This window comes from Symphalangus syndactylus, chromosome 23, assembly GCF_028878055.3.
Source record: "Symphalangus syndactylus isolate Jambi chromosome 23, NHGRI_mSymSyn1-v2.1_pri, whole genome shotgun sequence".
In the NCBI taxonomy this organism is placed as follows: Eukaryota; Metazoa; Chordata; class Mammalia; order Primates; family Hylobatidae; genus Symphalangus; species Symphalangus syndactylus.
In genome coordinates, this window is record NC_072445.2 from 52,339,004 (window position 1) to 52,350,444 (window position 11,441).

The 11,441-nt window shown below is 40.3% G+C and overlaps 1 pseudogene; it reads right to left on the bottom strand.

Moving 5' to 3' along the window:
• Nucleotides 1-4,169: 4,169 nt before the first annotated feature.
• Nucleotides 4,170-4,350, bottom strand: LOC129473903 (uncharacterized; annotated as a pseudogene).
• Nucleotides 4,351-11,441: the final 7,091 nt, after the last annotated feature.

Consider the following 11,441-nt stretch of genomic DNA (forward strand, 5'->3'; position numbering starts at 1 on the left):
AATCCCTGGTTTCAAGCAATTCTCCCACCTTGGCCTACCAAAGTGCTGGAATGACAGGTGTCAGTCACTGCACCTAGCTTGACATCTCTTATAAGGGCATTAATCCCACTCATGAGGGCTCCACCCTCATAACCTAATTACCTACCAAAAATCCCTCCACCTAATACCATTATATTGGGGGTTAAGATTTCAAAATATAAATTTTGGGGGAACACAAACATTCAGTCTATAGCACCCTCCCAAATTTTTTAAGAGATGGGTCTGGCTCTGTCACTCAGACTGGAGTACAGCAGTGTGATCTGCAGCCTGGACCTCCTGGGTTCAAGCCCCAGAGTAGCTGGGATTACAGAGTAGCCCCAGAGTAGCCACTGCACCCAGCCATCCTCCCATACTTGAAATCACTCAGAACTGTTGAACTGCACCATCTCTGAAGCTACTTATTCATATAAGCATAAGGCAGCTTTGACCACAAAGCACCACTGTTCCACGTATGCCCTAAGTTATTCTCAACACAAACGTCATCAGTCCTATAGAAACCTCTGGAGCACTTCCTACTTTACTTTCTCTTTTCCACACCTTCTAGGCTTCATTTCCTTCCTTTTTTATCTACAATTCTATGGTTAATAATATCAACCATTCTCTTGCTAGTCTTCAGGAACTTTCTTGTTCCACTATCTTCTAGCTGCACCTGCCTAACAAAATCCCAAACCTATATGAATTCAATATCCTACATCTCAATGAATGTCTCACAAGTTGCTAAGTATTGCCAGAGGAATTTGCCCAATCAGGCTGACAGGAATCACTATAAATCTAAGGTTAATAACTTCACTTGGCCCCTGAAATTTGCCCCAAAACATTATCATCCCTATCACCAAATTCTCCCATTCTCCACTTCAATTTCACAGATTCTCAAGTATTCCTAACATCCCAGTACCACGAATCTTTCCTCAATCATCTAGCAGATGACCTCTTGGAGAAGTAGAAACTATCAGACAGTAACTCCTTCAGCTTCCCAAAAAACCACTTACACCTGCCTTTCATCCCTACCTACATTAACATTTCATTCACTGGCATTCCAGATTCCATCCTCTGGTTTCATCAAGGACTTTGTCGATTGAGTGTGTCTTCCTGTATGGTCAACTTCTTTTCTATTAGATTCAACCATGTTCAAATATCTCCAGATTTTCTCTCATGTACTTTCTCCCCATTCTAACTAAACACTACAGACACTGCAACCTAAGTGTCCATCAGCAGATGAGTGGATAAATAAAATGTGGCATATATACAATGGGGGTGGGCACAGTAGCTTATGCCTGTAATCCCAGCACTTTGGGAGGCTAAGGCAGGCAGATCACCTGAGGTCAGGAGTCTGAAACCAGCCTGGACAACATGGTGAAACACTGTCTCTACTAAAAATACACAAAATCAGCTGAGCGGGGTGGGAGACTGAGGCAGGAGAATCACTTGAACCCGGGAGGCGGAGGTTGCAATGAGCCCAGATTGCACCACTGCACTCTGGCCTGGGTGACAGAGTGAGACTCCGTCTCAAAAAAAAAAAAAAAAAAAAAAATGTGGCATATATACAATGAAATCCTATTCAGCCTTTAAAAAGGACATTCTATCATTTGCAATAACATGAGTGAACCTGGAGGACATTACATTAAGTGAAATAAGCCAGCACAGAAAGACAAATACTGCATGATCTTACTTGTATGTGGAATCTAAAAATGCTGACTCAGAGAAGTAGGGAGTAGAATGGTGGTTACCAGAGGCTGGAAGGAAAGGAGAAGGAGGAAGGTGAAAGTGAAATATTGGCTTTTTAAAAATTTAACATCATATCATAAGCTTTTCCAAATTATTTTCATTTCTATATCATTAGACATTTAGTTTACTTCTAACTTTTGCTATTATAAATAACATAACTGCCCTTATACATAAATCTTTCAGTATATTCTTATTTTCATAGAATAAGTGTCTAAATCAAAGCCTTTGAACAAATTTGGGACTCTAAATGTATTTGAACAAATTTTTCCCACTAAAGTTTGCACCATTTTCTACTTTAACCTATATAATAAAAGTTTTCACTAAATTTTTGTGAAAACTTGGTTTTACAATTTTTTTAATGAATAAGATAGTTGAAAATGATATGCAATTGTTTTAATTTGCTTTATTGTATTATTGGTGAGGTTAAACATTTTTCATATGCATGAGAAATTGTTAGTTATTATTTGAAAATAGATATTCATGTCCTTTGCCCATTTTTGCCATTAGCGTGTTAAATTTTTTATTATTGATTCCTAAAGGCTCTTTATATCTTATGGCTATTAAACGTTGTTAATTGTCTCAAATATTGTGAATGTTTTTTCCAACTGTTCATTTTCTTTCCATTTTAAGCCATTAAAGCATAGTAGATGCAATATATTGCTTTGAGGCATCAAGTTAAGTTGAACATGACCACCAACCAGCTCTGCCTCTTTCTAACTATATGATCTTAACCATATTAAGATTATACAGTTATTACTTAACCTCACAAAGCTTCAGTTTCTCATCTGTAAAATGTGAAAAATAATGCCTACTATGTAGGATTAGTGCAGAGGCTAAGATAGATAATGCATGTCTAGTCAGTTTAGGTTATTTGAGTTACTTTAAGCAACATAAACTAACTCTGACTAATGGTAAGCAAAGCAATTAATGTAGTGGAAAAATACTGAGATATCTCACCAAATTATGGACGATGTGACCGCTAGAACTTAGGAAGGGCAAAAAACATGGGCAGCCCCAAAGGTCAGCATAGAAGCTCTTCCATAAACCACCCACCCACGGCCCAGCCACCCACGACCCAGCACTGGTTGCTTTTTGTCCCTGATGTCAATATTCAAATTCCTGTTTGAAGAATCTGACTGGCCTAATCTAGATCACATGCCCACACCCCCTAAAATCAGGGAGTAGATTTTAATTACAGAAGGGGTGTGTGAGGCACACAACCCTCCCAAATAACAAAAAAAAGAAAAAAAGGAAGAAGGAAGGGGCTGGAAGGAGCAAGGGAGTAGGGAATGAGGAAGGAAGGAAGATAGGCAGGGAGGGAAGAAGGAAGAAAGGAAGAGAGGGAGGGAGGGAAGGAGAGAGGGAGGGAGGAATAAAAGGAAGAAGGGAGGGAGGAAGAAAGGAAGGGAAGAAGGAAGAAAGGAAACAAGAAAGGAAGAGAGGGAGGGAAGGAGGAAGAAAGAGAAATGAAAAAAGGGAGGGAGGGAGGGAGGAAGGAAGGAAGGCAAAAAGGAAGGAAGGAAGGAGAAGGGGAAGGGAAGGGGGGAAAGGAGGAAAGGGCTAGTGGGAAGAAGGAAGGGAGGGAGGGAGAGAAGGAGGGAGGAAGGAAGGAAGAAGGAAGGAAGGAAGGAAAAGGAAGAAGGGAGGGAGGAAGAAAGGGAGGAAGGGGAAAAGGAAGAAAGGGAAGAAGGAAGGAAGAAAGGGAGGGAGAGGAAGAAAGACAGAAATGAAAAAAGGGAGGGAGGAGGGAGGAGGGAGGGAGGAAGAAAAGGAGGAAGGAATAAAGGGAGCAAGGAAAGAAGGAAGGGAGAGAAGGAGGAAAAGAGAAAGGAAGAAAGGGAGGAAGGGAGGGAATGGGGAAGTGGGGAAAGGAGGAATCGGGGAGGGAAGAGAGAGAGGGAGTGAGAAAGGCAGGCAGGAAGCTACTCGTCTAAAGGAATTGCTGAGTTCTGTATCTGTCCCTTTAGTAAGCTGGCAAAAATAGTAGCCATTCATAATACTATGCAACATTTTTCTCTGGATTTTATAACACATTTAGAAAGAAGAGTTTCCATTGAAGTCAGAATCTTAAATAAATTTCTCATAGTAAGTTCTCTTTTGCTTTCATTGAATGCGTTCCCAGGAGAGCCCTCTCTTGAATCAGGCTGAAGATTTTCTCAGCATTCTAAGGGTTTAGCCTTGGTAGTAACTGTAAAGAAGCAGCAGGCCTCTTCAGCTGACCCTGTGCATTAGCCTACGCTACGCATGCTCAAGTGTATTCTAGAACAGAGCTGAACGCTGAGTCGGTCAAGTGTTAGAAACCAACCTTTCAAAACATCTGACATTTCAAAGCTGAAATAGAAATTCTGGAAGACCAAGTGTTCAAATTTGTAGGCTTCTAATCATTTATATAATATGAAAATAATGGAAAATCCTCCAAAGGTATTGATCCTTGGAAAGGACTTATGCCTTCCAAGCCACAGCTTTTAAAACCCTAATTCCTGTCTTTAAAATAATTTAATGGTATCTATCTCTCATGATTACTGTGAAGATTAAGATAAAATAAAAATTTTACACTTGATCTTAGCCAAAAGGCCGAGAAGCGATAAAATAAAAATTTTAAAAATAAGTAAAAAATTAAATTAAATTAAATTAAGGTTAAAACTGAAAACACTTTATAATGAAATTCCACATTCCCCTATCTCTTTTCCCTTAGGGCCAGTTGACAGCACTATAAAAACTTCCTTTGAATGATTTTATATGTATAATTATACATATATAAATATATACTTATATAAATTTATAATATATAAGTATAGATGTCTCTATTAATACACTCATATTTATAGAAACATTCTTTTTTTTTTTTTTTTTGAGACAGAGTCTTGCTCTGTCACCCAGGCTGGAGTGCAGTGGTGCTATCTCAGCTCACTGCAAGCTCTGCCTCACGGTTCAAGCGATTCTGCTGCCTCAGCCTCCTGAGTAGCTGGGACTACAGGTGCCTGCCACCATGCCTGGCTAATTTTTTGTATTTTTAGTAAAGATGGGATTTCACCATTTTAGCCAGGATGGTCTTGATCTCCTGACCTTGTGATCTGCCCGCCTCAGCCTCCCAATATAGAAACATTCTTATATGTTGATATATATTTTATATACATATATAAAATCAAAGAAAGTGTGTTTTATATAGAGAGATGTGTATATATGTAGAAAGTTTTTATATATGTATATAATAAGTCTCAAGACTCTGCTTCACCTTGGTGTTTGTTTTTTAAAAAAGTCTATGTTAGTTACAAATGAGAAACAACAACCCTTGTCCCCTGTAGTTGCAGGATAATTAATCCTAACATGGTACTTCACTTTCCCTGACAATCTAAGCATATCTTCAAGAAAAGCAAGCTCACTTTACACTGAGATGACCAAATATCCCAATTTGTCTGGAACTGGGGGTTCCTGAGAAGTAGGACTTTTCATGCTAAAACTGGAAAAGTTCTGGGTAAATTAGGACAGTTGTTTATGCTGTGTTTGTCATTTAAATCCCTTGAGAAAAGAGGTAAATGAAAGCTCATTGCCACAAAGTCTTAATTCAAGTACGTGTATGTTTTAGATAAAAATGAAGCTTAGCTTCCAGGGGGCAATTAATTCTCAGGTTAAAGAGTCCCAAAAACTGTGTGCTCCATTGCTGTGTGGAAATAGGCTGATAAATCAATTCACAAATTCAGTTCAATTTAACATATATGTATTGAGCATCTTCTTTGAGTAAAATACATTGAGGATCACAGGGATCTTTAAGTGCAATGAAATATTCTCGCATTTCCTAATAGACTAGGGAACATGATCTGAGTTATAGTATTCTGTGTTATATAAGCATACAAATATATTAAATAACTATACCATATTATATTGCGATATAATATAAAACAAACTGTGCTAAATACTATCATATTTTCTGAATCAAAAATCAGGATGCAAGTCAGGTGAATTTTACTTTTCCTCTTTACATACCTATTTATTAATAATTAATTTTAGATAGCATTTGTAACAAATTGCCACTATAAAACTGGGGCTGTGGTAGAAAATCCAGAATGAATAGGGAGTATAATAATGAAGACCATAATAAAAATACAGTCATGGACCATGTAATGATGTTTGTCAATAACGAACCACATATACAAAAGTGGTCCGATAAGATTACAATACTGTATTTTTACTGTACCTTTTCTGTGTTTAGATATGTTTGATGCACAAATACCATTGTGTTCTCATTGCCTACAGTATTCAGTATAGTAAACTGCTGTACAGGTTTGCAGCCTGGGGGCAAAAGGCTGTATCATGTAGCCTAGCTGTATACTGACTATATGATCCAAGTCTGCATAAGTACACTCTATGATGTTTGCACAATGATAAAATAATCTAAAGATGCATTTCTTAGGACACACCCCCATCATTAAGCAACACATGCAGGTTTTTAAAAGGAGGCCTATAGGATGCACTTAAACAGCCTGCCGGGACCACAACAGAATGCTATTCCTCACAGCAATCTTCCAAGTTCCATTTTACAGATGATGAAAGTAAAGCTCAGAAAGTTTCAGTAAGGGGCCGGAAGCGGTGGCTCACATCTATAATACCAGCACTTTAGGAGGCAGAGAAGGGTCGATAACCTCAGAAGTTTGAGACCAGCCTGGACAACATGATGAAACCCCATCTTTACTCAAAGTACAAAAATTAGCTGGGTGTGGTGGTGCATGCCTGTAATCCCAGCTACTTGGGAGGCTGAAGCAGGAGAATCACTTGAACCTGGCAGATGGAGGTTGCAGTGAGCCAAGATTGTGCCACTGTACTCCAGTCTGGGTGACAAGAACAAAAACTCCATCTCAAAAAAAAAAAAAAAAGAAAGAAAGTTTCGGTAAGGGGCAGTGTCACAATTCAAGCTTAGCTCTGACTCCAAAGCTCACTCTCTTTTTAGACATTACCTTCCAGGAAGATAAGGTGTTCCACAAAGAAATCATTACAGAACTAGACAACAGAGTCATACGTTGCTCAAGAATATGATTTATTCAATCAGTACTCTGAAAGAACATGAAGAAACCAATGAGTTATTTATGTATCTAACCTCGGCACCTGGCTTAGTTCAGGAGATGTTCAATATGGGCATATGGAATAAATTGTATCTGCAGTTTTAGGGGACAACTTCATCAAACACTTCTAGAAAAATGGTTTGAGAAAAACTATCAAATTTCAGGTTGGTAAAATTTCATTCCCTGCCTTTCTCACCCAGAATTTCAGGTTGTTATTTTTGTTGTTGAAAAAAAAAGAAAGAAAAGGAGGAAAGAGAAAGAGGAAAAAAGAGGAAGAAACAAACAAAGAAGAAGAGGAGGAGGAAGAAAAACAGGAAGAGGGGAAGCAGAAGAAAGAAGAAAACACCTATCAATCTCTACCAATCTATTCCGGATAGTTTTCATGACTGATGTCATTTGAGTTTTGATTTTTCTTTCTGATGGATCCCTGTATTTGAAGTCAACTTTTCAGAGAACCTGGCATTTCAAAGACAAATGGAAACTCCAGAATGCCAAGTTTTAAAATTTCATAGATATCTACTTATTTATATGATATAACCATGTTGAAAAATTCTCCGTGATGCTGATCCTAAAGTCCACCCAGTTTGGATAGTCATAGCTCTAAAAGACATTTCGTCGGATTCTCTGTATAGGAGCCAAAGTCTGTGTTACACACATTAAATTTTTTTGTAAGTATTCGAAGATTTTTTTTTTCAACTAAGGTAAGAAAATAGAGTCAATGAGATTCTTACAGGGAACATCAAGAGGTCTTCAGAATGCACATAGCAACTATCCTCCCTTTCCAAGGCACACACCACACCACCCAGCTAGATTCTGAATGAGGCAGTGCTCCAACGGGATTGGCATCAACCCCGCCCATTCCTGGAGGAGTCTAGTTATTAGATTATTTTTTAAAGATTAATCTTTCCCAAGTCTTTGGAGGCAGTACAGCTGGGAGTCATTAGCTGTAATCAGGGGGCAGCCAACAAAAGGAGGAAGCAGTGGGTGAATGCTGCGTCTTTCTGCAGCAGCCATCTGGGCAGAGGGAATGTGGTTTTAAACCCTAGCGGGTGGGGGAAGTTATTGGGATCCTGTTATATTTGGACTTGACTTCAGACCCTAAACAGAGATCTTTTTTTTTTTTTTCTTCTGAAGTTTGCTTTCTGGAAATAGAAGGAAAAGATAGCAGGAGTAAGCCAGTGGACATCTCACAGAACATTATGGTCAAAGCAGACAGACAGTCTGAACACAACAGCCCAACAGACACGAGCTGATTGGAGGCCTTGTCTATTCCTAGCTTAGAGTTTGGGAAAGAAAAGAAGAGCTCATCACATTGTGAGATATCTCTTTCTTTCCCCTTCCTCCGCCTTTCCCAAAGATAAGGACATCTCTTCCATTTCAGAAAAGAAGACTCTGTCTTTTAAGTTGTCCATATAGAAACCACTTTGATTTGTTTCAAAATAGGGGAATTACCACACGTTTCATTTCACTCTTTCTCTCTTCTCTGAGGATATTGGAAATATGATGTAATAAATAAAAAGCAAGAACACACTAAAAAGCCAGAAATCTGGGTTTACTATGTACCCCTAACAAATTAGTTCAGCTCTAGGCCTCAGCTTCCTTGTGTGTAAAATAAGGATAATAGTTGATATCTCAGAAGGTCACTAGAAGAATTCTGAATGATGCGTGTCAAGCATCAAGCATACTCCCTGGAACATAGCAGGCATCCAACAATCAGTAGCTATTCTTATTTGTTACTATTAATACCAAACTTTTAACAAAAGTAGCAAAATTCATCAAATCATTTCATAGGATTTTTTGGAGGGAAACTTGCCAAGTTAGTTTTTTGGTTTGTTTTTGTTTATTGATTTTGAGACAGGGTCTCTCTCTGTCACCCTGGCTGGAGTGTAGTGGTGCAATCTTGGCTCACTGCAGCCTCAACCACCTAGGCTCAAGCAATCCTCCCAGCTTAGCTTCCCGGGTAGCTGGGACCATGGCGCGCACCACCATGCCCGGCTAATTTATATTTTGTAGAGACAAGGTCTACCTATGTTGCCCAGGCTGGTCCCAAATTCCTAGATTCAAGCAATCCTCCTGCCTCAGCCCCCCAAGTCAATTAAACATAGTTCATACCTCCAAAGCAGTAGTATCTAAGTTGGATATCTATGGAACCAAACACCACCTATATATGTGTGTGTGTTGAGACTCACAGGGTTTAAAATATTTTTAAAATTATTTTGTCGAGGTACAGTGGCTCACATCTGTAATCCCAATACTTTGGGAGGCTGTGGTGGGAGGATCACCTGGGGCCGGCAGTTTGATACCATCCTGGGCAACATAGCAAGACTTCATCTTTGCAAAAGGTAGAAAAATTAGTCAGATGTGGTGATGCATGCTTGTGGTCCTAGCTGCTCAGGAGGTTGAGGCAGGAAGGTTGCTTGAGCCCAGGAGATCCAGGCTGCAATGAGCTATAATCATACCACTGCACTCCAGCCTGGGCAACACAGCACGACCCTGTCTTTAAAATATTAAAAAACAAAAATTAAAATTATTTTGGTATCTTAAAATGCAAATTTCACATTAAGATATATATAGTTCCAGCTTTCCTGAAGAACTAAAAATTTGGCAACCTTGGGTCAGCATTCCTTAGTGTCAACAATGGGGTAGGGCTGAACAGGGACGGTCCCTTTTAGACAGAACCTGTGCTCTTCAGTCGGCCATACTCCCCTGCCCTCTTATTGCAGGAGCCTGACCCTGCTTCACTATCTTATCCTGCCTAGCTCTTTCAGGCATTTGAATCTGTAATACCTTTACTTGTCCTTTGCCTCCAAATACAGATGGTTGAGAGTAAGAGAAATATAAAGGTGCTGCATGAAGGGTGCTGTGCTTATAGTTATAGGGCAGGACGTGAAAAGAAAATCATAAGGCATTTCGATTAGAGGATTAGTCAGACAACAGGCACCAAACCCAGAGCCTCCTCCAGGATCTTGGGCTTGTCCTTTAACTTCAACAAGTCTCAAATTTCTAACATGTAAAAGGCAGCGGATATTTACTCTGCCATTTCACAAGGCAAGTATGTGGATCAAACAATGCAATGTATGTGAGTAAATTAGAAAATGCTATGTGTAAGGTAGATTATCAAACAGAATAAACACAGTATCTAAAGGAAGAAAATCACTTACTAGCCCATCTCTAATATTATATCTTCCTTGGAAATCACACAACTAAAAGGGATCTTTAAATGTAATCTAGCCCTCAGTTTTACAAATGAACAATCTGAAACCCAAAAAGCAGTTCTCAAGAAGCTTGCAATATGGTGAAGACAAAATATATGAAAAGGATGCTGACCAAGGGATGCCTAAAACCATGTGAGCCTCTATTAAATCTAAGGGTGGAAATAGCAAGTCACCTGGGGCAGCTTTTTGTTTTCTGTTTGTTCAGTTTTAGAAAAAGTAATTTAAACTGCTTCTGCCTTGAATTTTAAAATGTTGGGGTAAGGGGCACCCCCTTGCTCTGGAAAGAGCATATAACAAGACCTATGTACTGGAGGTAGACACAAAAGATGTCTCTCCCCGTGTTGCTCAGCTCTGTGGATGGGGTGAGAACGTCTGCAGAAAGAAATCTGAAGTCTTCTGAGGATTCTTTGGGAACCTCAACCTGAGCTCCTGAGATTCACAATGGAACATCTGTGAAGAACAACTAGAGTAGCCATTCCCAAGGTCCACTGACAAGAAAGGGGAGTCCCAGAGAGGAGCTCTCCTGGAAAGAAGGGGCACGAAGCCCCTTTCTGGTGAGTATGGAGTGAGGCTGGAGACCCTTCCGTGTCATTTCAGACCTTCCTAAAAATAGATACCAAGGCAGGATTAGAGATGGAAGAGATTTGTCAGGAGAAATGCTCCTATAGAATAAAAAGGGGAGGAGGGATAAAGAAGATGTGAGGCCGGGCGCGGTGGCTCACGCCTGTAATCCCAGTACTTTGGGAGGCCGAGGCGGGCAGATCACAAGGTCAGGAGTTCGAGACCAGCCTGACCAACATGGTGAAACCCCCGTCTCTATTAAAAATACAAAAATTAGCCGGGCGTGGTGGCACATACCTGCAATCGCAGCTACTCAGGAAGCTGAGGCAGGAGAATCGCTTGAACCAGGGAGGCAGAGGTTGCAGTGAGCCAAGATCGTGCCACTGCACTCGGGCTGGGAGACAGAGCAAGACTCCGTCTCAAAAAAAAAAAAAAAAGAAGACGATGATGATGTGGAGAGTCTTCAGACTATGCTGCAGAACAGACACTGTGAAAGGAGAGGGGGAAGCAAGGTGGGTCAGGTGGGAAGAGCCCCAGAGCACAGAGAAGCTCTGAGGAAATCTCTACCAGGCTCATGGGAAATGCCTAAGTCGAAGTTGCCTGCTAGAAGCACCTGTATTGGCAGAAATGTCCTGATTCTGGTTACTGCCTCCTATTCCCACCTCCACCGCATCTAAAAGTGAGATAGTGGAGGCCCTCAGTCAGCTCTGCTCCCTGCAGCATGTTCTCCTGAAGGGAGATCTGAGCTGTCACCTCCATGGCCACCAGAGACACTGGCAGAATGTCACGCTGCCATGCTGGGGGACCCACAGCTTCCACCTATATAGGCATCAGGGCCTGCAAG